At 43.9% G+C, this 27,668-nt stretch overlaps 2 long non-coding RNA genes across 2 annotated transcripts; both read left to right on the forward strand.

Annotated features, from left to right (window-relative positions):
- The first annotated feature begins 377 nt into the window (after positions 1 to 377).
- On the forward strand, positions 378 to 27,668 carry LOC134965467 (uncharacterized). The gene is made up of 3 exons (XR_010188380.1): positions 378 to 532; positions 14,670 to 14,799; positions 27,160 to 27,668. It is a non-coding gene; the product is annotated as an uncharacterized LOC134965467 (long non-coding RNA).
- Positions 18,743 to 20,566, forward strand: LOC134965465 (uncharacterized). Its single transcript, XR_010188379.1, has 3 exons — positions 18,743 to 18,854; positions 19,969 to 20,077; positions 20,166 to 20,566. It is a non-coding gene; the product is annotated as an uncharacterized LOC134965465 (long non-coding RNA).

A 27,668-nucleotide genomic window follows, 5' to 3' on the forward strand; every position in this document is an offset into this window, starting at 1 on the left:
AAAATCCTTTTATAAATAATTTCTTAAACAAGTTCTGTAAATGTGTTTCCTTGTAAATATTTTTCTGTAAATGTGTTCTTTTTTGTATGCACTTATAATGTAAACAACGGGACAGATCATGATATACATATAATATATAATTAATACAAGTAGGGTATGAAGCAACAATATGCATACAGGCACCATTTAAAAATGTGGCATAGAAATAACTATAAAGTGTATTGTGGCTGCACGTGGTGTTCAGATGGGGAGAACCTGCAGCTTAGTGTGTTTAATGAACTGCCCCGTTGTAGCTATCAAGCTATGTAGTTAATGATTGGCCAATAGAGCCAATAAATGTCTAGTTGTCACGTCAGAACGGCACCGCCCTGTGACGAAGTCAGTGACGAAACGCGTTAGGGCGGAGCTGCTCTGACGTCATCATCCTCCGGCTATCTCCGTCCCGAAGCAAGTGGTCCAGTGATCCGACCCGCGGTGACCGCTGTTGGCGGCCAGGTGCGGGAGGTAGGAGTCCAGGGAGCCAAGAGATGAGGTTCGGGTAATTGCCGGGAGGAATACTGATTGTATCATGTGGTAACCAGCCCACACTGGTTTATATGCAGTACGAGTCTTGACATCTCAAAGTTCTGTTAATGTCTGAAGTTTTATTTGATTAAAAAGTTTTTACACTATGAAGCGCCCCCTCTTCATATTTTTCTGCTAGTTCCATTTACCCGAGGAGTTCCGGGGACATAGAACGAGGGGAGCAACAGTCCAGGAAATTTAAAGTGGACTTTTAGTGAACATTTTATTGTATCAGGTGGAATTCCGAATATATGTTGTGGCTACAAATGTGGATTTAATTTATTCATCAAGTACAAGTGAATGAGTCCACATTTTCCTTTTGTTTATATATATATATATATATATATATATATATATATATATATATATATATATATATATATATATATATATATATATATATATATATATATATTCTTATTTCTCTAATTAGCTAGTTATGTACCTTCACAACCCTGTTTTACTTTTATTTTTGTCAAGCCTAAACACATGAAACTGCTATCACCACAAGAACATAAAAATAGCAGAATATATTTTACATACAATATAAATGTTAAAACAAAATTGCTTTTGTATATACAAGAAAGTACATTGATGTACACAGTGTGAAGATTACAATGCATAGCCACCTAGTGAGAAAATCTTTAAACTCCATTCATAGACTATGCAAAATCCAGAACCACAAGCCAGAGATTTATTTAATTGGTGGTAGCAGAAGAACACTGTAATTTTAGATCATAAAAATGCCTCAGCAGTGTAAAAATAGCAACCTACTATTATAGTAATGGGGAGGGAGAGCTTTTTTAACCATCTGGGAATTGAAAATGACTTTACAACAAAATCTAAGCAACAGACAACATGGAAGAAAAAAATTAAAATAAATATACTGTAGTTGTTTTGTTCTCAATAATAAAATAAAGTGACAATTTTAGAGAATTTTCTCCTAGGACCACAATAAAGAGATGCTGTGTAATGGGCTGCATATGGTTGATTAAAATCCCATTAAAAATTCTATCATTTCTAAATACATCTTAAATTTATATAAATAAATATGAAGATAAGTAGAATTTTCACAATTGTTCTAATATATTATCCCTGTTTTGCAGTTAATCATACATTTTCCAGTTTAGCTGAAGTTGGGCTCAAACGTTCACAGCCGACTATCAAGGCTATAGATTCTGAAAAATGTTAAATGTATAAATACAGTACAGAATTCTGTTCTGCGGCTTGGTGATAGAAAAGCCAAAATCAAAGATTATGGGTCTGATTCAGAGATGGCCACAGTTCATACAAATGTATACAGTATCTACGTCTTTGGATACAGCTGCTGTGCAAAAATATGCTAATTTCATAGAAGGCATCTTGTGTAAATAGACACCCCCTGCTAGCTTCTTTGATCCACTGCTGTGTCTGAAGATGCTGCATAGGATCATCTCCATTAATATCAGTCATCTGAATAACCCACAGATTACACAGGATAGGCAGTGTTTTCACACTTACGGGGTCAGTACAGTTGCATTTAAGGACACCCAGGACCTCTGACCTCATCACACCCAGAAAATAGGGGCTGACTTGTTGTCATGTTCTGTAACAATGGCCGTAGCCACCCCTTCAGCTCCAAAGCTACAGCAGCATGTCAATCATGCTGCAGCTCACAGGACTCAGTGACCATTGTCGCAGACACAGATCTGCACGTGTGCAGTACAGATCCTGTGCATGCGCTGGTTGATAAACATCGGAGATGTACGTAAACCATCAAGTTTGCATACATCTCTAAATTAGTCCCTATGTTACCAGCGCGTTACAACTCTGCAAAATAGCCTGTTGTATCTGGGACTGGTTTAAGGCTAGTGGGGCACTGGGGAAACTAAGTTGTGGGGGCTTCCACCAATAAAAGTGCCCCCACCACTGTCCCTACTATGTCCCATAGGGGAGCAGGAGAGAAAGGAAGACAGAGAATGAGGGGAATGAGTGAGAAGGAGAATGTGTCAGGGAGAGATGGAAGAACAAAAGAGAGGGTTTCAGGGAGTAAGAGAGAGAGAGGATGTCAGAGAGTGAGATGGTGTCTGAGAGAGAGATGAGTGAAAAAGAAAATAAGAATTTACTTACCGATAATTCTATTTCTCATAGTCCGTAGTGGATGCTGGGGACTCCGTCAGGACCATGGGGAATAGCGGGCTCCGCAGGAGACAGGGCACATCTAAAAAAGCTTTTAGGTCACATGGTGCGTACTGGCTCCTCCCCCTATGACCCTCCTCCAAGCCTCAGTTAGGTACTGTGCCCGGACGAGCGTACACAATAAGGAAGGATCTTGAATCCCGGGTAAGACTCATACCAGCCACACCAATCACACCGTACAACTTGTGATCTGAACCCAGTTAACAGTATGATAACAAAACGAAGTAGCCTCTGAAAAGATGGCTCACAACAACAGTAATAACCCGATTTTGTAACAATAACTATGTACAAGCATTGCAGACAATCCGCACTTGGGATGGGCGCCCAGCATCCACTACGGACTATGAGAAATAGAATTATCGGTAAGTAAATTCTTATTTTCTCTAACGTCCTAGTGGATGCTGGGGACTCCGTCAGGACCATGGGGATTATACCAAAGCTCCCAAACGGGCGGGAGAGTGCGGATGACTCTGCAGCACCGAATGAGAAAACTCCAGGTCCTCTTTAGCCAGAGTATCAAATTTGTAAAATTTTACAAACGTGTTCTCCCCTGACCACGTAGCTGCTCAGCAAAGTTGTAATGCCGAGACCCCTCGGGCAGCCGCCCAAGATGAGCCCACCTTCCTTGTGGAGTGGGCCTTTACAGATTTAGGCTGTGGCACGCCTGCCACAGAATGTGCAAGTTGGATTGTGCTACAGATCCAACGTGCAATCGTCTATTTAGACGCAGGAGCACCCATCTTGTTGGGTGCATACAATGTAAACAACGAGTCAGATTTTCTGACTCCAGCTGTCCTTGAAATATATATTTTTAATGCTCTGACAACGTCCAGTAACTTGGAGTCCTCCAAGTCGCTAGTAGCCGCAGGCACCACAATAGGCTGGTTCAAGTGAAATGCCGAAACCACCTTAGGGAGAAATTGAGGACGTGTCCTCAATTCTGCCCTGTCCGAATGGAATATCAGATATGGGCTCTTGTATGACAAAGCTGCCAACTCTGAAACTCTCCTGGCTGAAGCCAGGGCCAACAGCATGGTTACCTTCCATGTAAGGTATTTTAATTCTACCGATTTTAAAGGCTCAAACCAATGAGATTTGAGAAAATTTAGAACCACGTTCAAATCCCACGGTGCCACTGGAGGCACTATTGGGGGTTGTATATGTAGTACACCTTTGACAAAAGTTTGTACTTCAGGCACTGACGCCAATTCCTTCTGGAAGAAAATTGATAAGGCCGAAATTTGAACTTTAATGGACCCCAATTTGAGGCCCATAGACAATCCTGCTTGCAGGAAATGTAAGAATCGACCCAATTGAAATTCTTCCGTTGGAGCCTTCTTGGCCTCACACCACGCAACATATTTCCGCCAAATGCGGTGATAATGTTGTACAGTCACTTCCTTTCTAGCCTTAATCAAGGTAGGAATAACTTCCTCTGGAATGCCCTTTTCTTTTAGAATCCGGCGTTCAACCGCCATGCCGTCAAACGCAGACGCGGTAAGTCTTGGAACATACAAGGTCCCTGCTGAAGCAGATCCCTTCTTAGAGGTAGAGGCCACGGATCCTCCGTGAGCATCTCTTGAAGTTCCGGATACCAAGTTCTTCTTGGCCAGTCCGGAGCCACCAGTATTGTTCTTACTCCTCTTCCGTATAATTCTCAGTACCTTTGGTATGAGAGGCAGAGGAGGGAACACATACACTGACTGGTACACCCACGGTGTTACCAGAGCGTCCACAGCTATTGCCTGAGGGTCTCTTGACCTGGCGCAATACCTGTCCAATTTTTTGTTGAGGCGAGACGCCATCATGTCCACCTTTGGTTTTTCCCAACGGTTCACAATCATGTGGAAAACTTCTGGATGAAGTCCCCACTCTCCCGGGTGAAGGTCGTGTCTGCTGAGGAAATCTGCTTCCCAGTTGTCCACTCCCGGGATGAACACTGCTGACAGTGCTATGACATGATTCTCCGCCCAGCGCAGAATCCTTGCAGCTTCTGCCATTGCACTCCTGCTTCTCGTGCCGCCTTGTCGGTTTACGTGGGCGACTGCCGTGATGTTGTCGGACTGGATCAACACCGGCTGACCCTGAAGCAGCGGTTTTGCCAGACTTAGAGCATTGTAGATCGCTCTTAGCTCCAGTATATTTATGTGAAGAGACGTCTCCAGGTTTGACCACACGCCCTGGAAGTTTCTTCCCTTTGTGACTGCTCCCCAACCTCGTAGGCTGGCATCCGTAGTCACCAGGACCCAGTCCTGTATGCCGAATCTGCGGCCCACTAACAGATGGGCAGTCTGCAACCACCACAGGAGAGACAACCTTGTTCTCGGTGACAGTGTTATCCGCTGATGCATGTGCAGATGCGATCCGGACCATTTGTCCAGCAGATCCCACTGAAATGTCCGTGCATGGAATCTGCCGAATGGAATCGCTTCGTACGAAGCCACCATCTTTCCCAGGACTCTTGTGCATTGATGTACTGACACAGTTCCTGGTTTTAGGAGGTTCCTGACAAGTTCGGATAACTCCCTTGCTTTCTCTTCCGGGACAAATACCTTTTTCTGAACCGTGTCCAGAATCATACCCAGGAACAGCAGATGTGTTGTCGGGGTCAATTGAGATTTTGGAAGATTTAGAATCCACCCGTGTTGCTGAAGCACTACTTGTGTTAGCGCCACACCGACTTCCAGCTGTTCTCTGGACTTTGCCCTTATCAGGAGATCGTCCAAGTAAGGGATAATTAATACGCCTTTTCTTCGTAGAAGAACCATCATTTCGGTCATTACCTTGGTAAAGACCCGAGGGGCCGTGGACAAACCAAACGGCAGCGTTTGAAACTGATAATGACAGTCTTGTATCACGAACCTGAGATACCCTTGGTGTGAGGGGTAAATCGGGACATGTAGATAAGCATCTTTTATGTCCAAGGACACCATGAAGTCTCCTTCTTCCAGATTCGCTATCACTGCCCTGAGTGACTCCATCTTGAACTTGAATTTCTGTATGTACAGGTTCAAGGATTTCAGATTTAGAATAGGCCTTACCGAACCGTCCGGTTTCGGTACCACAAATAGAGTGGAATAATACCCCTTTCCCTGTTGTAGGAGGGGTACCTTGACTATCACCTGCTGAGAATACAGCTTGTGAATGGCTTCCAAAACCGACGTCCTTTCTGAGGGAGACGTTGGTAAAGCAGACTTTAGGAACCGGCGAGGGGGAAACCTTTCGAACTCCAGCATGTAACCCTGAGATATTATCTGCAGGACCCACGGGTCCACTTGTGAGTGAGCCCATTGATTGCTGAAAATCTTGAGTCGACCCCCCACCGTTCCTGAGTCCGCTTGTAAAGCCCCAGCGTCATGCTGATGGCTTTGTAGAAGCCGGGGCGGGCTTCTGTTCCTGGGCAGGGGCTGCTTGCTGCCCTTTCTTACCCTTTCCTCTGCCTCGCGGCAGATAAGACTGTCCTTTTGGTCGCTTTTTATAGGAGCGAAAGGACTGCGGCTGAAAAGACGGTGTCTTTTTCTGTTGTGAAGGGGTCTGAGGTAAAAAGGTGGATTTGCCGGCAGTTGCCGTGGTCACCAGGTCCGAAAGACCGACCCCAAACAATTCCTCTCCTTTATATGGCAATACTTCCATATGCCTCTTGGAATCCGCATCACCTGACCACTGTCGCGTCCATAAACTTCTTCTGGCAGATATGGACATCGCGCTTACTCTTGATGCTAGAGTACAAACATCCCTCTGAGCATCTCGCATATAAAGAAAAGCATCCTTTAATTGCTCTAGAGTCAATAAAATACTGTCCCTATCCAGGGTATCAATATTTTCAGTCAGAGAATCCAACCACACTACCCCAGCACTGCACATCCAGGCTGAGGCTATTGCCGGTCGCAGTATAACACCAGTATGTGTGTATATACTCTTCAGTGTAGTTTCCAGCCTCCTATCTGCTGGATCCTTGAGGGCGGCCGTATCAGGAGACGGCAACGCCACTTGCTTTGATAAACGTGTGAGCGCCTTATCCACCCTAGGGGGTGTTTCCCAGCGCGCCCTAACCTCTGGTGGGAAAGGGTATAATGCCAATAACTTCTTTGAAATTAGCAATTTTCTATCGGGGGTAACCCACGCTTCATCACACACATCATTCAATTCCTCTGATTCTGGGAAAAATACAGGTAGTTTTTTCACCCCCCACATAATACCCCTTTTTGAGGTACCAGCAGTATCAGAGATCTGCAAAGCCTCCTTCATTGCCGTGATCATATAACGTGTGGCCCTATTGGAAAATACGTTTGTTTCTTCACCGTCGACACTAGATTCATCTGTGTCGGTACCCGTGTCGACTGACTGAGGTAAAGGACGTTTTACAGCCCCTGACGGTGTCTGAGACGCCTGAACCGGTACTAACTGGTTTGCCGGGCGTCTTATTTCGTCAACTGACTTTTGTAATGTGCTGACATTATCACGTAATTCCATAACTAAAGCCATCCATTCCGGTGTCGACTCCCTAGGGGGTGACATTACCATCCTCGGCAATTGCTCTGCCTCCACACCAACATCGTCCTCATACATGTCGACACACACGTACCGACACACAGCAGCCACACAGGGAATGCTCTAATCGAAGACAGGACCCCCTAGCCCTTTGGGGAGACAGAGGGAGAGTTTGCCAGCACACACCAAAAGCGCTATAAATGTATATAAACAACCCTAGAAGGTGTTGTTTACTATATATGCGCTCTTAATATATAAATATCGCCAATTTATGCCCCCCTTCTCTTTGTTACCCTGTTTCTGTAGTGCAGTGCAGGGGAGAGTCCTGGGAGCCTTCCTCACCAGCGGAGCTGAGCAGGAAAATGGCGCTGAGTGCTGAGGAGAATAAGCTCCGCCCCTTTTTCGGCGGGCTTTTTCTCCCGGTTTTTAATAAACTGGCCTGGGTTAAAATACATACATATAGCCTTAATGGCTATATGTGATGTATTTATTTTGCCACTAAAGGTAATTATATTGCTGCCCAGGGCGCCCCCAGCAGCGCCCTGCACCCTCCGTGACTGAGTCAGTGAGCCGTGTGACAACAATGGCGCACAGCTGCAGTGCTGTGCGCTACCTTCATGAAGACTGTGGAGTCTTCTGCCGCCTGTTTTCCGGACCTCCGTTCTGCCGTCTCTTCAGCGTCTGTAAGGGGGATCGGCGGCGCGGCTCCGGGACGAACCCCAGGCTGACCTGTGTTCCGACTCCCTCTGGAGCTAAGTGTCCAGTAGCCTAAGACTCCAATCCATCCTGCACGCAGGTGAGTTGGAAATCTCTCCCCTAAGTCCCTCGATGCAGTGATCCTGTTGCCAGCAGGAATCACTGAGATTGAAACCTAAAAAAAAACTTTTCTAAACAGCTCTTTAGGAGAGCCACCTAGATTGCACCCTCTCGGACGGGCACAAAAACCTAACTGAGGCTTGGAGGAGGGTCATAGGGGGAGGAGCCAGTACGCACCATGTGACCTAAAAGCTTTTTTAGATGTGCCCTGTCTCCTGCGGAGCCCGCTATTCCCCATGGTCCTGACGGAGTCCCCAGCATCCACTAGGACGTTAGAGAAAAAGAGATAGATTGAGGTTGTCAGGAAAAGAAAGAGGGGACTGAAAGAGGGTGTTGGGGAAAGAAAGAGGGAGGGTGTCAGGGATGAGAGGGAATGAGAGGGAAATAGTGGAGAGAGAGGAGCAAGAGAGGGAGGTGGTCAGAGAGAGAGAGAGAGAGAGAGAGAGAGGGTGTTGCAGAGAAAGGAAGGGAAGAGGGAGAGTGAGCCCAGGACTTACTCCTCCAGTGCAATGAAATCAGGCTGATCGGGGCCGGAGCTGATGTCACATACCCTCCCTAAAAACACTTGGGAACGCCTGCGTTTTTCTGGACACACCCAGTAAACGGTCAGTTACCACCCACAAACAGCCTCTTCCTGTCATTCGTTTTGCAAACGCCTGTGCGATCTCATTTTTCACACCATCCTGTCACTGCATCCATTGCACATGCGCAGTCATTCGATAATCGGCTGCTGTATGAAAACGTACAGCTGTGGTCAGGTCTGAATTGCCCACAAGGTTTGGTACAAGCAACCATTTGCAGAACACAGACACCAGGCTTTGAATCAGAATCTGATAAGCCTCCTGTGAATTAACATTTTACATGAGTGTCGAGTGAAAAGGGGATTATTTGCTTATTGATCAAGAAATTGCAAGAAATGACACCAAATTGCATGAACTGCTTATTTGCTGAATGGTCTAATCCAGTGGTTCCCAAACTGTGTGCCGTGGCACCCTGGGGTGCCTTAGAACATTTGCAGGGGTGCCGTGGATTGGTGGTCCAGGACCAATCAAAATTATTTCTGGTTAATGTAATTAACAAAACCAGAGCTGGTGGTAGCCAATCATAACATATGTGGTCAAACAGAGTCAAATCTTGTTCCTCACCACATAATGGGACCTAAAGATGACCTATAAATTACATTTTTTATTTAATATTTATTTAAAAATGTCTTGCTAAGAATTTTTTGGCCAAGGGGTGCCGTGAATAAAATTCTGATACTCTAGGGCGCCATGATTCCAAAAAGTTTGGGAACCACTGGTCTAATCTAATAAAAATAAAAACATAAAAATATACAGTAACTCTATTTTATCTTTTATTTTATCTTTTCAAACATGTAACTCCAAAGTTACATGTATTTTTAAAAACAAATAAATATAAATAAATACATACATAACATAAATATAATAGATATAAATAAATAAATAAATAAATAAATATGAATATAATACAGTAAAACTCTACTGCTTGTATATCCAAGATAAAATAACATACTAGTCAGACACCATGGGGTATATTTGCTAAAATGTGAGTTTTTAGAAGTGGGAATGTTGCCCACAGCAACCAATTAGATTCGAGCTTTTATCTTCTAGAAGGTGTAAGATAAATTATAAGTAGATTCTGAGTGATTGCTATGGGCAACATCTCAACTTCTAAAAACCCATACTTTAGTAAATATAATCCCATATGTACATTTCAGCTACATTTTTCCCCATTGCACCCCCCTCACCATGTCTCTGCCTCCTGGGATAGGATCCTGCTGTTCAGCCACAGACAGAGGGCCTAATTCAGACCTAATCATAGATGTGCTAAATTTAGCACAACTACAATCATTATCACACACGATCTGGACACACCTCCATTGTCCGGAGGCACCCCCCCTCCCACCCCGCGACCTCCACTGCCTGTCAGGCAGAGGCGATAACAGCCCAGAGATGCTTTTAGCATCTCGCTGGGCTCCTGGTTGCGCACGCACAATGCACCCGCTGCCTGGGCGCACTCCACAGAAAATTCAGACTGCGATTACTGACGCTGCATCAATACAGTCTGAATTACCACCAGAAAGTGAGAGTAAACACCCTTCCAGGGATCAAACTTCAGTGTCTAACAAAAAAGCTCCAAAATTACTAAATCTATTGGCACATTGGGTAGAAAACTACCCACTGATTTTTACACGCAGATAACACAGGTGTGGGGCACGTGAGGTGAAAAATGATTACATATGTTGTGACTACTACCCCTGCACATCATGACACAGGAATACTTTTTATTTTTTTTCTATTTTAAAAAGGTTTAACTTTTTATATTAGAAATTTTCATTTTTGGTAGTATTACTGTTAGCTTCAAATAAAGTTGCTAAAAAGGGAATGGAGGGTTGAAAAAACAATATGTGATGGCTAACATTATCGTTTATATATAGATAGATAGATAGATAGATAGATAGATAGATAGATAGATAGATAGATAGATGCACACATTTCATTTTGCAGCATTCATTATTCAAGGAAATTTATTTAAAGTGCTAGGTAGAAAACCACCCACCCGGGCCAAAATGGGTTAATTTTATATTGCAGTATAAATGATGTGGAACAAGTGCAGATAAATAATAAAGATGACCCTTAGGGTTAGTTTTACTTGTTGTCAGTTTGGTGGCTTTATTTGTGATTTTCCGGCTAGATGACAAATTGGAGACTTATAGGCCCTACACACATGCCGATTTTCTGAAAGATATGAACGATCTCGTTCATAAATGAACGAGAACTCGTTCATATCTTTCAGTGTGGAGACTCCAGCGATGAACGATGCGCGTCCCCGCGCTCGTTCATCGCTGGTCTCCCGTCGGCTGTGCATGCAGGCCAATATGGACGATCTCGTCCATATTTGCCTGCACTTCAATGCAGCCGCGTGACGGGGGGAGTGAAGAAACTTCACTCCCCCCGTCACTGCCCCCCCGCCGCCGGGTCGCTTGTCGGCCGTATCGGCCGTCGGGCACCTCGGCGGCGCATCGTGATATGTGCAGGGCCCTATACTAAAGGCGAATCCAATGGGAAATTGCAAAAAACTAAATTTTAGAAAGCAATAAACAATTGGGCCTAACATCAATTATCTAAAATAGATAGCAATAGAAACCCTGGACTTACTAAACATCCTTTTGTATACCTGATAGAACTCGCAGAAACAGTGCAACAGAATAGTAAAAGAAACACTGCCACTATATAAATCATTTGTACGGCCGCACCTGGAATATTGTGTACAGTTCTGGACTCCATACTATAAAAAAAAGATATCTTGGAATTTGAAAGAGTTCAAAGGTGAGCTACAAAATTGGTTAAGGGGTTAGAGGAATTGGAATATGAGTGATGGCTTACTAGATTGAATATGTTTACACTTGAAAAGATGCGCCTAATAGGAGACATTATTAATATTTTCAAATATATAAAGGTACAACACATGGAGCTATCAAGTGATTTATTTAATGAGAAAAATTTACACAGGACATGTGTTCACCCTTTGAGGTTAGAGGAGAGAAAATTTCATATCAAGCATAGGAAAGGGTTCTTCACAGTAGGGGCCATACAGATTTGGAAATCTCTGCCAGAGAAGGCAGTAATGGTAGACTAATCCAGTAATGGATTAGATAATTAAAAATGGATTAGATAAATTTCTAGCTGTAAAATTTAGCGAGGGATATAGCGTTTAAAATAAATATTTTTGTAATAGTACGAATCATAGTTGTTAGACTTAAAATCAATATTTCAGCTGGGTCATTGTAGTAAACATACCTAAATACAGTAAAGTGCAAGAATTAAATTTATAGGTTGAACTCGATGGGCAGTTTGTCTTTTATCAACCTCATCAACTATGTTACACCTGTCTGTGGTCGATGTATTTTTCCAGGCAATGCTCAGAGTGACTCGTACAGGTTCTGTTATGTAAAGCAAAACAAAAAAATCAATAACCAGCCCTAGACTTCCCAGCCTGGTGAGGTCAGATGCTGGGGAGGCACTGACAGCTAACCAACCCCCCCCCCCCCCCCTCCATAGAGAAATAAAAAATATAAAAGTGTAATTCCCCATATATCACTAAAACCAGCACCAGGATGAACCACCCAGGAGGGGTAATGCCATAGCAGGGGAGACACTTAGTGTTTGGTCCCCCTGCCATAACATTAGGCACCCCCCAAATCAGTCAACCCAGGGCTGTAATTCCTAGGAAAGTGGGGCCCCCAGAAAAAAGGGGGTCCCCCCGCGAGCAACAACCAGCACTAGGCTGGAAGCCCAGTGCTATGCCCCACACCTCCGTGTGGCGGTGGGTGCGGGGTTCACTGAATGCTAATATTGTTCTTTACAGGTCGCCTACAGGTCCCAGCATGCCAGCACTTGGAGAACCACAAGCACCAGCATGCCCAGACATAAAGGGCCCACTGGCACCTGTAGTCAACCTGTAAAGAAAATATTACAATAAATGACACCACACATTTAAAAAAAAAAAGTTTTATTAAGCAGGGTCTCACGTGGGGCAGCAGTCTTTAAGCTCTTTTGCATGGCCGCCCTCTTCACCTGGGAGGCCGCCGCCTTCCCAGGGCTTCCAACGTCTTCACCTGGGTAGCCGCCACCTTCCCAGGGCTTCCGGCGTCTTCACCTGGGAGGTGGCAGCTTTTAAGCTCTTTTGCATGGCCGCTGCCTTCCCAGGGCTTCTGGCGTCTTCCTCCGGTGTCTTCACCTGGGAAGCGGCAGCCTTTATGCTCTTTTGCATGGCTGCTGCCTTCCCAGGGCTTCTGGCATCTTCCTCCGGCGTCTTCACCTGGGAGGCGGCAGCCTTTAAGCTCTTTTTCATGGCTGCCGCCTTCCCAGGGCTTCCGGCGTCTTCCTCCGGCGTCTTCACCTGGGAGGCGGTGGCCTTTAAGCGGTTTTGCATGACCGCCATCTCCTCAGGACTTTCGGCGTCTTCACCTGGTGGGTGGTGGCTTTTAAGCTCTTTTGCATAGCCGCCACCCATCCAGGACTTCCGGCATCTTCTATCTTTAGGAGCTCTACACTGCTCCTCTTCCGCCGTCGGACTGACACCGCTGCTTCGAGCTGACTTATATAAGTCAGCAAGAGAGGGCGTGGCGATGATTGGTGAGCCATGATTGGCTCGCAGCAGCCATCTTGAATTTCAAAAATGATGCTGAGGCACCATTTTTTTAAATGGTACCGCTCCGCTGCCAAACTCTGCAGAATGGCAGGCAGGAATCTCGGATCCCTGCCTGCCACTATGGTTACCTCCACCGCGTCCTGCTCCACCACGTCCCACCACCAATGTCGCCTGCACCTCCGCTACATCCCGCCACGTCCCGCCGCCTCTGAAGCCCGCACCTCCGCCGTGTCCCAGCAAACCCACTGTGATGACAGTGGATCCAGTGACGGATCCGCTGGCCAATCACTGTGGCCTCACTGACAGGGGCGTGCTTTCATGGTTTGAAAGCATGTCCCTGTAGCAAAGCAGCACTTTAGTAGGTGCCGCTTTGTAATAGATTTTGAATGGGCTTTTACAGCCCGTGGCTTGACCCTGCCCTTGCCCGCCCCCCACTCCCACACTTTTCCCATTCACAATGGGAGTCACCACGATCAGTGTCTCCCAACCCATTTTAGATAGTACTAATGATTAAATTAATAAAAAGAAGATACTTATGACACAGAAAATGTGTCATAAATATCTTCTTTGTATTATTTTAATCATTAATGACAGGGGAGGCACTGCCTCCCCTGACTGCACGTCCCTGCTCCTGACTGGAGCTCTTATTATTCAATATGGATTATTCCAGGGGCTAAACTCCCCAAAATCAATATGTTTGCTTTGTTAAATCTGAGTCTCAGGGGGTGCGGTATAATACATAGACAGTGTTTAGCTAGACAGTCAATAGATAGACACTATATGTTAGACTGTCGGCAGGTCTACAGGGTCTAAAGGTCGAGACGGTGAGAAGGTAGACATGAAAAAAGTAGATAGTACAAAAGTTCAACAGGGTCAAAAGGTAGACAGGGTCAAAAGCTTGACATGAAAATGGTCGACATAAAAAGGTAGATACCATTTTTTTTTGCATTTATGGGTTTTGTGTGGATATTTTTTTTCATCTGGGACCCCCAATTGTAAAAAGTCATCCCCTCGCATGGCACACTTTGCTCGGCATGCTTCGAGGTCTGTGCCGACATGGATACAGAAGGTATGAAAAATTCCAAAAACATGTAACATAAAAAAACCTTTGTCTACCTTTTTTATGTCGCCCATTTTCATGTCCTTTTGACCCTGTCTACCTTTTGACCCTGTTGACCAATTGTACTGTCTACCTTTTTCATGTCGACCTTTTGACCCTGTCGACCTAGTGTCTGTCTAACATATGATGTCTGTCTATTGACTGTCTAACTAGACATTGTCTATCTATCATCCAGATGACAGTCTCATGATTATAAAACCACCCACATCCCAGCTGGGGGTAAGAATTTATTTGTAGCAAGTGATAGCGATCTCTGTGATTGCATTGATATAGGGTCAAACAAAAATCACTGTTATGGATAAATATAACCATCCTCTCATTTCAGCCCTTCGAGAAATTAGAAAGGACATTGACATTCTCCAAAACTTTCCCCAGAGAAGTTTAGAATTTGATCAGCATTCAACATGACGATGAACGGAAAACTGCAATAAACATACAGGTCACTATAAACATTGGTAATACCCTGACAATATTCAAAATTTTGTGAAAATCTATAGATAATTCTTAGGAAAATTCATCATTAAATATTACAAACATCCTTTTTTTAAATTCTCACTGAAAGAGTAGGAAGATGAAGTTAGTCTTAGATGAATTGTGAGATAAAAAAAAATATTTGCCGAGCTGGAAAAATGTGAGTTTTTTGATTCCCCATGTAGGTTACATACAAGAGACAGTTAAATTGCAGACTATTATTATTAAAAATGATTGTTATTACAATGTGGTTATTCGTGCTTTCAATCTAAATCATATTGAGGCATACACTATATATGCCTAGAGTTTAGATACCGGTAGTCCGGTTTTCTATATATTCTTTTTTATTATATAAATTATCTCAGGTGTAATCCTAGTAATCATTTCATAATGAGCATTGTTAATTATATGTTTTGGTGCTCTATTTGTGTTGCTATATGAGCACTTTGGAATAGTATGCTATATTTGTTATTTATAAAAAATTGAGAATCATATATTAAATAAAAATAAATGTGACCAATATGTGCCAGGATCCGAACCCGAGTCTCTCTCTATGGAAGTCCATGGCCAGTATTTACTAAAATTCCGAGTTTGGCCGATTTGTGTTTTTTGTTCTAAGTCCCAATCCGGGAATTCACTAAGCACCAATCTCGGCAGTGTCTGGTCTATTCATAATGGTTTGAATGACAACGTTCCGAAATACGAATGAATAGACCATCGGTCAAATGCGGCTGTTATTTCATAGAATACGGGAATTCACTATTCATTCGTATTTGGGTGTTAGTCTCTGAGTGCTCAAATGCGGTCGTATTTTTTTGCGATTTGTTAAAAAAGTGGCAAAAAAATAGACCTGCTTTTTTCAGTCGTGTTTACATGTGTTGCAAATAAAAAATCACACACACCTGAATTAGGATGCCTATAAAAGGATGTTAGGCCCATTTCAATACACCTACACTCAAGAAATGGCAGCAGGACTGTGGGCCAGTGATCTTTTGTGTGCTGTGGGATTCCTCAGACTCAGACATCAGCCTGTAAGTAACCAGGGCCAAGAAACTGAACATGGTCAGCAGGTTGTACAAGTTCCACGGAGGCTGCGCAGGCATCGTTTTTTTAGGGGGCGTTTAAACTTGAACGCATTGTCCGATGATAAGGTCATACAGATGTTCCGTCTAAATCGTAACAACATTTTCTGTCTATATGACCTTGTCAAACTGGGCCTAGATCCTGAGACAGCACGCTCTCGCCCTGTCTCAGGCCTGCACAAACTCCTGGCTGTGTTGCACTTTCTGGCTACTGGCAGCTTTCAGGCTGTGTCTGGGGATGTCATAGGAATCTCACAGCCCTCATTTTCCAGAATCTTAACCCAGGTGATGTATACCTAACGACCTCTTCTGTTTTGTGTTTGTTTTAATTTCTCAGTGGCCAGTTCTGTCCTAAAATCTCATGTTTATTGTTCTTTAAAATGTACACAAAGGTGTTGGCTGTTTTGCAGCCCCACATCGAGGTCTCAATCTGCTTCCCTACCCAGGAGTCTCAGTAGCATGCCGTCAGGGTAGATTTCTATGAGCTGGCTGGCATGCCCAATGTGCTTGGAGCCATAGATTGCACACACATTCAGCTGAGACCACCTAGGGGCAGGCAGCACATATATACAAACCGCCATTTCGAACACACCACAAATGTGCAGGTGGTTTGTGATGCAAATCTCAGAATAATGAGTGTTGTTGCTGGTTACCCTGGGGGCTGCCATGACGCCTTCATCCTCAGTCAGTCATCCCTCTTTGACAAGTTTGAGGACGGACAAATGCCAGATGGATGGCTGCTGGGTATGTAATTTGATATGTGTAGGCCTGAGTATACTTTGTCCAAATACAGGTGCAGATGTATTAACCTGTAGAAGGCATAAGGAAGTGTGAAACCAGTGATCTGTGCAAGGTGATAAAGGCACCAGCTAATCACCTCCAATATGTAACTTAATACTTAGGGACAGATTGTCTGCTGCCTTTATTACCTTGCACATATCACTTGTTTTTCACTTCCTTATGCCTTCTTCAGGTTAATACATCTGCCCCACAGTGTGTTACTTATGTGTTGCTGTATCTTAACATGAATCACGTTACTATATCTGTCTTTTAGGTGATGGAGGATATGGCTGTTTCTCTTGGCTTCTAACTCCATTGTCCCGACCTGATACTCCTGCTGAACACAATTACAATCATGCACATAAGTCCACGCGGAATGTGATAGAAAGATGTTTTGGTGTGCTGAAATCTAGGTTTCGGTGTCTGGATAAGTCTGGTGGCCTTTTGTTGTATAGTCCCTCCAAGGTGACTCAAATTGTGTTCTGCTGCTGCTTTCTTCATAACATGTGTTTGCAACAACATCTGCCACATGTTGAGGAGGAGGAGGAAGAAAGCAGCCAGCAAGTAGAGGAATTAGAGACATCTGGTGATACTTGGAGTACTGATGTAGGGAGGAAGGTTAGGCAACAAATCATCAATCGCTATTTCTAAGGTAAGCTTGGTTTGCTTATTTCTTTTTTTGTGTAATCATAAATAGATGTTTTGTTTTTTTTCTCCAAAACCATTACTCAGAATGTGTCTGTCTCCTTGACACATACAAACATACCCTCGCTATATGAAAAACAAATGTCGCATGTGTATTGTGTGTATTTTAAATCTCAAAACAACAGATTATGAGTGGCATGCATTAAGTCTGGATAAGTAATCGTAAACTTGCAGTGCTAATTTCTTACAAGCCCACATCATCCATTTAGTATTTCACTTTATCATTGGGTGTAACGTCCTAATGCACAGGTTCATAAACTCGGCCCTCAGGACCACACACAGTGCATGTTTTTTACGAAACCCAGTAGAAGCACAGGTGTATGAATTACTCACAGACATATGTTAAAAGGTTCACAGGTGGAGCTAATTATGTCACTTGTGATTCTGTGAGGAGACCTACAAAACATGCACTGTGTGGGTTCCTGAGGGCCGAGTTTGCGAACCTGTGTTCCCAAAAAACACTCCTCAACATATAATATGTTAGCCTTGAGGAATACATATGTCCCTATGTATGATGCACCATCATATTTAAGACACACAAACTTACTGTAATCAGGAATATTTTATTTCCTAATGTTTGATGCTGTAAACTTGATGATGTGTAAGTAAATACACAGTTTGCCACACATATACATTATTATACACAGTTTGTGCTTATTGTTGTAAAATTACATATTTGTTTGTTTCTGCATCACGTGTCAAAACATTCTTAATAATTTTAAACACACAAACATGTCCAAACAATACTGACATTCATTTGGACAATGTTTTTCAAACAAAACAAAGGCAACATATTACAAGCTTTTTACGCAACTCAATTGTGTTCTTCTTGTAATGTTGTATAGATAAGATAGCTAAGATATGTATCACTAACATTGTATTTTGGATTGTCTGCAGGCAAAGAGAATGATTGGAATCTAGAAAGAGTAATGATTAGAAAAAAATCAAGTGGTCAGTTTACTTCCTGCTAAAGACATTCTGCCTGGCTGGCAATTATTGTATCTGCAGGCAAAGAGAATGATTGGAATCTAGAAAGAGTAATGATTAGAAAAAAATCAAGGGGTCAGTTTACTTCCTGCTAACATGTATGTGTGGCTCCATCAACATTTCCCGCCTCCAATACCAAATAAAAATGGTTTTGAATAAATGTGCGTCCTAAATTTATAATATTTTTTGGGCCACTTATAATTAATGATGTTGAAAAAAGGGTCAAGGACCTAAGTGTTATATTATTTTAGCAACAAAAACACTTGCTAACTTTTTTGAGTTACTTATCACAAATGTCTAACTTGTTTTTTTTTCACATTTTTTTTTGGTGGCTGCTTGTCCTGCCCTTTGCCTTTAGCACTGTTATGTTGTCGTGCTCTGGTGGAGCGTCTTGGTGGTGATGAGACTGGCGTGACATTTGGAGTAGTCGTACCAGAACTGCTGCTTGTTTGCGGTTGGTGCATGCATCTGAGTGTTTCATTCAGGTTAGTGAGGGTGGCATTGAGTTCACGTGTAGCAGCATTTTGATTGTCTACTATTCGGACTAAACTTTCATTAATCTTTTGATTGTTTTGAAAAATGATCATGTAACTTTGCTGCTGTCTGTGCTGTTCTTCCATTATGCGCTGTAAGTTGCCCATGACCTGTGTAATGTCTGTACGCATGAGTTCCATGGTATTGCCTATTCTGGTTGTTTGCTCATTTTGTCTACTCAGATTTCTGGATATTCTTCTGAGGTGAGATGGTAGGCTTGTTAACATTTGTGTCTGCTTACCTAGGCAATCTTCATTAGTGGCCTGATGTCTAGCCCAAATGGTCCAAAACACCTGATCAGGGCCTTGTGTTCCTGGTGTTGTTGGGCTGTGTTGTGGTGGTGGTGTGCTTTGCTGTGGTGGTGTACTCACAGGTGCTGGGGGGCTCATTCCTTGCATTAATGGCTGCATTTCTAAGATGTTTGTCTCCTCCATGTCACTGTGTTGCTGTTGTTGTGAAGGGATGCTGTTCCCAGGACTCGAAGCTGAAATGTTAATTAAATCTCCGTTAGCTATCCATATGTTTGAGAAATGTAAACAAATCACTACACATGGGGGTGGGGGGGCAATTTACTAAGATGGGAGTTCTATTTAAGATGGGATGTTGCCCATAGCAAACAATCAGCTTCTACTTCTCATTTATCTAGCACCTTCTAGAAGATAATACCTGGAATCTGATTGGTTGCTATAGGCAACATCCCATCTTCAATAGAATGGCCATCTTAGTAAATTTACCACATGGAACACATGTGATTCACTGTTACTTTCAACTATTCTGGCTAGCAACATCATCACTCATAGCTTAAATACATACATATGCCTGTTTGTGGCAAATGTGTCTGGTTACTTAATTGTGAAAGCAAACACTTTATTTTTTTTGTAGCTCACACATACTCCACCATAAAAACACATTGGAATACATAATGTCTTACCTTATAGCTTTGTTCAAACAAACATAGTCATGTTTTTATATGTATTTTGCAATGTTACCTCAAACACACATGTGAAATGTTGTAAAAAAAAACCCTTACTTTTTCAAAAAAACAAACATGCTTTTTTGTTGCAGCATCTTACACACAATGTCATACTGTATGGCTCAAGTGGACATACATATCTTTACTGGATGTGGACAAGGACATTTAGATTGGATTACATTTCAGCTTTTACTTACTGCGGTAAGTATTTACTTTTTTGATGTGTTTTGACTTAATGCGGTTATGAAATTTTTAGATTACGTACTGAATTTTTTTTTAAAAATTTCAGTTTGATACTCACAATCAAGATGAGGGGAGTGTGGATGACGCCTTGGAGGTGTGTCCAAAATTTGGAGTGGGGGGAAAGAACATACGGACGATAATCTTCGTGGCAGGGTAGCCTGCTGTGTTTGGGCCGGAACATACGACCTTGCTTTCTTTTCGGCCACAGGTTTTTTGTGGTGATGTCTTTCAGAAGTGCCACTTCTGCTGCTCCATACTTCTTTTGATGGACCTTTTAATGAAAGTGCAATTTGGTTATGGCCATTCCTTTACAAGCATACCCTATACTACAATGGACACTTTACCTGCTTCCGCAGCATCATCATCATCCGATGTGATAGGAGTTACTGGCCGACGAGGAGTGCTGCTTTTTTCAGACACTGTATAAAATGAATTATAATAAAAAATCATGCTATTGTGTATACATCCACCCATTATGCTTATAAACATTTATTCTTTTAGAAATGCTTGGTTTTTTAATAAAATAAAAAAAGGAACAGAAAAAATAAAAAAACAACAACAATGACCAAAACACATATGCACTATGGCAACATAAACACAGGAAAACATGTACAGGACACTGACATAGGCCACAAGTTCAAGGAAAGTTTTATAAAAATTAAAAAAAAAATCAACTTCATTTTGTATTGGTAGGAAAAATATTACAGATGCAATATCTAATTTGCTCTGTGATGTGGCACTCCAAAGACACATTACCACTATATGAGCAAAAACAAAATGCAGAAATTTGTTTAATAAAAAACACTGCAGTGTGGTGTCACGGTACAAATACAAGCAAACAACAAAAATTTTTAAAAAATATTATACAAAAAAAACATAACATTATCTAAAGATGACATTACACATGTAAGTGGTTCCCAAACCACTTTCCAGTACTCCAGCCTCTAACATCACAACCACTTTTTTTAAACAAAACCACATGGATCACTTAAATATAAAACATAGTCACAATTTTAAATACAAAAAAAAACAACAGGAAAACATTATTGCAGGACAATTCAGAGACACACCAAGTCCAAACTACACATGCAAAAAAAACTGTCTGAAAAACACATGACATACAATAAAGTAAGATGTTACATTGACTTTTATATAAAACATTAACCAAAACAATGTATTTGCTGACACACACTAGAAGATGGGAGTAATATGCAACGTCACATGACACACATTCCAAAAAAAAAACAAATAATAAAAAAAAAAAAACACATGCTCACCATTCTTCCTGGGCCTATCTGAATCCCGGACATGGGTTGCAGAGACAACTTCTGGAGGGATTACACTCCGCATGGGCTCCTCATACTCCAAATAACTTGCAATATAGGGCTGCCCACCACCGGTTTTCCGAGCCGACTTGGCCTCCTTGGCCATTTTGGACTTCACACGTTGCTTTATGTCATAGTACCGTTTGCGGCACGTGTCCTCAGTCCGCTTGACCACCCCCTCACTATTGACAGCAGCAACTACTTTCGCCCACAACACCGTCTTCCTCCGTGTTGGCACCTTGGCGGACTCCGGGCCAAATAGCTGCCTCTGATACTTCATCAGCTCACGCACCAATGCCACATTTTCAGCAAAACTAAACTTAACATTCCACCCAGTCTTAGTAGTGGTGCGTGGCTGTGGAGCACTCTGACTGTCACTATCACTTGAGGCTGCTGCAGCAACCTCACCCACCTCCTCCACCTCACTATCCTCATTAACACTCACCTCCTCCACCTGACCAACCTCCTCCCCCTCACTCACACCCTCCACCTCTGAGTCACACATAATTGTGTGTGTAAACAGTTAACACAGGAAAAAAAAGACAAACAACACACTCCTCCACTACCACTACACAACTCACACACACACACACACACACACACACACACACACTGACAAGGTACTATAAAGAAAAATAACTTGGACTAAAAATGAGACAAAACCACAAAATACAAGACAACAAGAATGACAAGACGACTTTCAAACATAATACCACACTCAGAAATCGCTTTACATGCTTTTTGTACTATGATAGGTATTGACAATCTCTCACTGCTGCAACTTTAACATCCAGACATTACATGCTTTTTGTACTATGATAGGTATTGACAATCTCTCACTGCTGCAACTTTAACATCCAGACATTACATGCTTTTTCTACTATGATAGGTATTGATAATTTTGTATTTTGCTTGTTGTTTCTGGGCCAGACTATAGTCTGTTCTCACTGTGTATTAGTGGAGGTATAGTGATTTGTTCACACCTTGATGCAACCTTTTGCTGTGGGTGGAGTTTTCAGAGGGTAGGGGCTGCTATCAATTAACCCTGCATCCATGTCTGCATGGTTATTTAACTAGTATTGACCAAGGCTACAAGCACTTCAGGCTGCTAGCATTTTAGTTGCTAAGTATGTTAGTACAAAGTATGATGATATAATCTATGGAGATATACGGAGATGAACAGGAGAGAAACAGAGGGACAGCAGAATATCTCCCCCATCTCCACAAAAGAACTGCAAACAACAGACTACAGTGAGTTACCCATACCACCACCAGCAACGACTGCAGCCTGCACAGCCTGGACACTGAACAACCTGTCTGATTAAGTAACAGCCCTACTGCTTTCACACATTGCTCACACTCTCATAAACACAATCTACAACCACTGTGTATCCATCTCAGCCTTTCCGTTCCTAACATTATTTCTAAAAATACTGTTTGCACTTTTGCTTACATTACACCCCGCATTCTCCTTGTTCATTCTATATTACACCTACACCATTCTATTCCCCTTAACACTACTGTACCAAATTATGGCTCCTCGATCCCTTCACATACCAATCCTGACTGCCAGGTTGCCCCCCAAATTCAAAATCACCCACAAACACTCAGAACCCAGCCAACCTTATCCCTATCTCCCCTGTCCCCTCCCTTCCTTTCTCCTGTGCACTCTGGAATGCTAGATCAATCTGCAACAAGCTGCCAACTATCCACGACCTCTTCATCTCCCACTCTTTTCACCTTCTCGCCATCACTGAAACCTGGCTCTCCTCCTCTGACACCACCTCCCCTGCTGCCCTTTCCTACGGAGGCCTCTCTTTCACCCACACAGTCAGACCTGATGGTCGCCAGGGTGGAGGCGTGGGCGTCCTTCTCTCCCCTAACTGCACCTTCTGTGTCATCCCACCTGAGCCCTCTCTCACCTTCTCCACCTTTGAGGTCCACACTATCCGCCTCTTCTACCCCATTCACCTCCTTGTGGCAGTGATCTACCGCCCCCCTGGCCACTGTTCACCTTTCCTTGACAACTTTGCTGCCTGGCTTCCCCACTTTCTCTCCTCTGACCTCCCCTCTGTCATCCTCGGAGACTTTAACATCCCTATTGACATCACTAATGCCGCTTCCACTAATCTCCTTGCCCTTTCCACCTCCTTTGGACTTTCTCAATGGACCTCCACCGCTACTCACAATCTCGGCCACTCCCTCGACCTTGTCTTCACCCACCGATGTGATCTCTCTGATTTCTCAAAATCTCCCTTCCCTCTCTCTGACCACCATCTGCTTTCTTTCACCCTCTCATCCTCCCTCCTCCTCTCCACGCCCAGACCCACCACCACCAGACGCAATCTTGAGTCTCTCAACCCCACTTTCTTGTCCTCCCTCGAGACTTTCCTCTCTCCTCTTTCCACTATGACTTGTCCCAACCAGGCAGCCACCTTCTATAACTCTTCCCTAACCACTGCTCTCGACTCTGTGGCCCCCCTCTCCTCTGTCCCCCTCCGCCGCTCCAAACCCCAACCCTGGCACACCAAACTAACACGCTTCTTACAAAAATGCTCACGCTCCGCTGAGCGCTCCTGGAGGAAATCTCACTCTCTGCCGGACTTCCTCCATTTCAAGTTTATTCTCTCCTCCTACAGCTCTGCCCCTCGCCAAACAATCCTTTTTCCAAGCACTCATCTCTTCTCAGTCCTCCTGTCCACGCCGTCTCTTTGAAACTTTCAACACTCTCCTTCGCCCCCCTCCTCCTCCCCTCCCATCATCCCTCACTGCCACTGACTTTGCCTCCTTCTTCATCTCCAAAATTGAGGATATCCGACACGACATCTCCCGCCGTCACCCCTCTGCTACCCCCCTGCCCCCTCTATCCCTCCCCTCCATCTATCCCACCCTGTCCTCCTTCCATCCGACTTCAGAAAAGGAAGTCCACTCCCTCATCTTATCCTCCCCCACCACCACCTGCCCCCTGGACCCCCTCCCTCCCGTCTTCTCCGCTCCCTCTCCCCCACTGCCTGCTCCCACCTTGCTCACCTCTTTAACCTGTCCCTCTCCACCGGCATCTTCCCCTCACCATTCAAACATGCTCTGGTCTCACCTATTCTCAAAAAACCCAACCTCGACCCTTCATCACCCACTAACTACCGCCCCATCTCTCTTCTCCCTTTCGCCTCCAAATTACTTGAACGACTAGTTTACAGCCGTCTCACAAGCTACCTCTCTGACAACTCCATCCTCGATCCACTACAATCTGGCTTTCGCCCACTCCACTCAACTGAGACTGCCCTGGTAAAAGTCACCAATGACCTGCTTTCGGCCAAATCCAGGGGCCACTTCTCTCTGCTCATCCTTCTGGACCTCTCTGCTGCCTTTGATACCGTAGATCATCCTCTCCTCCTCGGCACACTCCAAAACGCTGGCCTCTCTAGCACTGTCCTTGACTGGTTTTCTTCTTACCTCACTAACCGCTCCTTCTCTGTGTCTGCCTCAAGCACCACCTCACACCCTTCCATCCTTCCTGTTGGTGTCCCTCAGGGTTCTGTCCTTGGACCCCTTCTGTTCTCCCTGTATACCTCTTCCCTGGGTGCGCTCATTAACTCATTTGGCCTTCAATACCACCTCTATGCTGATGACACACAACTCTACCTCTCATCTCCTGATCTGTCCCCCTCTGTCCTCTCTCAGGTTTGGAGCTGCCTCTCTGCAATCTCCTCCTGGATGTCTGAACGCTCTCTAAAGCTCAACATGGACAAAACGGAACTCATCATCTTCCCCCCATCCAGAGCAACACCCCCGACCAATATCTCAATCATTGTTGACAACACCACCATCTCCCCCGTTCCCCAACTCCGCTGCGTGGGCGTCACTCTTGACTCCTCCCTCTCCTTTGCACCCCACATCCAAGCTCTGGCACAATCCTGTCGTTTCCAGCTACGCAACATTGCTCGTATCAGGCCATATCTCTCCCAGAGTGCAACTAAACTCATCATCCACTCACTGGTCATCTCACGACTTGACTACTGCAATGTCCTCCTCACTGGCCTCGCTTGCTCCCATCTTGCTCCCCTCCAATCTGTCCTGAACTCCGCAGCTAGGCTCATCTTTCTCTCACGCCGCACCACATCTGCCACTCCCCTTCAACAAAATCTACACTGGCTCCCATTCCCCTACAGAATCCTCTTCAAACTCCTCACCCTCACATACAAGGCCATCTCTAATTCCACTGCTCCCTACATCTCCAACCTCCTTTCCCTTCATACTCCCTCCTGCCCCCTACGGTCGACTAATGACCGTCGCCTCTCCACCGCCCTGGTTACTGCTTCCCATGCACGAGTTCAGGATTTTGCCCGTGCTGCACCCCTTCAGTGGAACGCACTCCCCCGCTCCATTAGACTCTCCCCAACCTTGCAAAGCTTCAAACGGGCACTAAAAACCCACCTATTCATCAAAGCGTACCCTTCTGATGCATAACCCAGAGCTGAAGCCGCGCCTCCACCCCCCCTGCCTCATGCCGTGAACATCTCAGCTTTGCTTGCATACTGCCATCAGGCTACCTCCCACTTGCCTGCACCTCTTGTCATCTGTCTGTCGCCCCTCCCCAATAGATTGTTAGCTCTTCAGAGCAGGGCCCTCTTTCCTCTTGTTATCTAAGCCCTCGTCTCAACACATTTCACTCACAGCTCTCCCCTACTCAACGACCATCTTTATCCTGCTAGTAAAGGCTCATCTCCATCTATGACCACCAGCCTCTAGTAGTACGATGATCACTCCCTCAATACTTACATCTTAGCTGTACTATGTCTTGAGAATGTGTGGTGCTCTGTTACCTCTACTCTATTTCTGTTATTTATTTACTGTAATGCAATGTTTTGTCCCCTGTACTGTCCTTTGTACGGCGCTGCGAAACACATGTGGCGCCTTATAAATAAAATGTAATAATAATAATAATAATAATAACTCAGAAATCGCTACCACCACTCCTCTTCAAACCACAAATTCACCTACCTCCACAGCACAACCTCCCTCCTCCTCACCACTAACTAAACCCACGAGGTGCGGACGGTTTGGGGCGTATTTATATGGTTGCGCACAGACACTCCTACCATCTGAAACACAACCAATCACGAACGGGGATGAAAATCGAAACTGAAAGTGAAAATGCGGCCGCGAAGAAAAAAAAACCCTGCCGCGTTTAACTTAGGAAAAAAACCAGCAAATACATCAAAAACACGTACGCAAACGACAATGACGGGCGTAAATGTACCAAAAAAACCCGACTGGCATCGACATCGGAAAACACGAAAACAATAAAGTCGACTGCTTCATAACTTTGCGTATATGGATTCAAAAAGTTGCATGAAAATGCACCCGATACAAAACGAGTTTAAACACTACACAAACCGACTCAAACATGAATATTAGTAAATATTGGCCCATGTCTCTGACCATCATGCTATGGATATCGACCTGTTGTTATGTGTTCCATAACTTGTATCTATATGCTTGCTGATATTAGGAAATTGCTTAGAAGTTCACAATTGGATATTATGTAATTGTTGATGCTGTTAAATATTATAAGCACATAATGATGTTTTATAATTAGCCACCATCCTGCTCATTTTAAATTTAATAATGTGTAAAATTGAAGTGTAACAAAGGTTGACACATATGAGACATAGACTAAATACTATCACAGCTGATTACATATATATCCCACAGGTGAGAATATCATCTGCTCTAAACTGTGAATGGATCCTTTGGGTTTAAAAACTGCTCATGTCAGCTTGTGTTACATCCTCTGACGAAACCGCCGATACACAGGTGCGGAGAAACGCATAATAACAAAGGAACTGCATCCACTGGACACACCGTCTCACCGGCATTATTCCTCTGACAAGCCCAGCCAGCATATTACCTGCTCATACTATGCAGCAATCTGAGTAAGGACTGCATTACAACGGCGGCTGAGGAAGTTCTTAGATCTGGTAAGAGAGAGCCCCATATGTTCATGTCAGCATGGCTGCATGGACATTGATACTACCGCTGTGGGCACAGGTGGAACATAGCACCGCAACGCTATAGAACATCTCCAGCGCCCTCCCTCTGCCCCTATATGCAGTCATTTTATTCAATAACGGAAGATGACTTACTATCGTGTCTGCACTGTCAGACTAATGCCTCATGTTTTGCCGTCACTACTTCTAAATACACTGCATTATGGAAATTAA

Source organism: Pseudophryne corroboree, chromosome 10, assembly GCF_028390025.1.
Source record: "Pseudophryne corroboree isolate aPseCor3 chromosome 10, aPseCor3.hap2, whole genome shotgun sequence".
NCBI lineage: Eukaryota > Metazoa > Chordata > Amphibia > Anura > Myobatrachidae > Pseudophryne > Pseudophryne corroboree.